This window comes from Saccopteryx bilineata, chromosome 3 (assembly GCF_036850765.1).
Source record: "Saccopteryx bilineata isolate mSacBil1 chromosome 3, mSacBil1_pri_phased_curated, whole genome shotgun sequence".
Lineage (NCBI taxonomy): Eukaryota > Metazoa > Chordata > Mammalia > Chiroptera > Emballonuridae > Saccopteryx > Saccopteryx bilineata.
In genome coordinates this window covers 170729232-170729977 of record NC_089492.1, presented here as the reverse complement: position 1 = coordinate 170729977, position 746 = coordinate 170729232, and the positions used below count along the sequence as shown (strand labels likewise).

The window sequence follows — 746 nt, the reverse complement described above, 5'->3', positions numbered from 1 at the left end:
CAGTAGGAGTAGAAATAATAAACTAACCATACACAACCAAATACAAGACTTGCCTCTCTAACCTTTCTCTACTTCACAAAAAGGATTCTGGCCTTGGTATTATGAAAACTGAAAACCTCTTATAATCAGTCGAGCATTTTTGACACATGCCATGCTCATGTTTCCCCTCTCTACTTGAAGAATACACAGACTGGGGCCACACCAATTTTGCTGAATTCGTCTACCAAATATTATCTCTTTGACATCAAGGACCTTATTTGTTTTATTCTCATCTGCTATAAAGAGAAAAAGTGTGCTGCTTGCAGCACATACACTAAAATTGGAATGAAACAGAGAAAATTATCATTGCCTTTACACAATGAGGACATACAAATTTGTGCAGGATTCCTTTTTTTTTTTTTTTTAAGAGGTAGAAATTTAATATTTCCTTTTCTAAGCTATTGTTTGGAAATAAGACCAATGCTAGTCAAATAAAACATCTTGTATGATGCTCTCCTTTCATCTTTTATTAAATCTTTTCTAGAGGAAATACTTGTTAGTTCAAATAAAGTTGTCATTACTGGTTAAAAGAAAAAAATTAAATGAATGTGTATTATTACCTATAGTTTTCCTCTTAGGACTACTTTTTACATTACTTTTTATACATTATAATTGAATTGGTTTAGTTGTGAAGTATTATCATTAAGTATTTATTAAAAATCAATATTGATATTGTGCTATAAATAATGGTCTCTTCCCTTGAGACT

General features: G+C 30.7%; 1 non-coding gene across 1 annotated transcript; it reads left to right on the top strand.

Annotated features, from left to right (window-relative positions):
• The first annotated feature begins 292 nt into the window (after positions 1–292).
• On the top strand, positions 293–396 carry LOC136332723 (U6 spliceosomal RNA). Its single transcript, XR_010730881.1, has one exon. It is a non-coding gene; the product is annotated as a U6 spliceosomal RNA (small nuclear RNA).
• Positions 397–746: the final 350 nt, after the last annotated feature.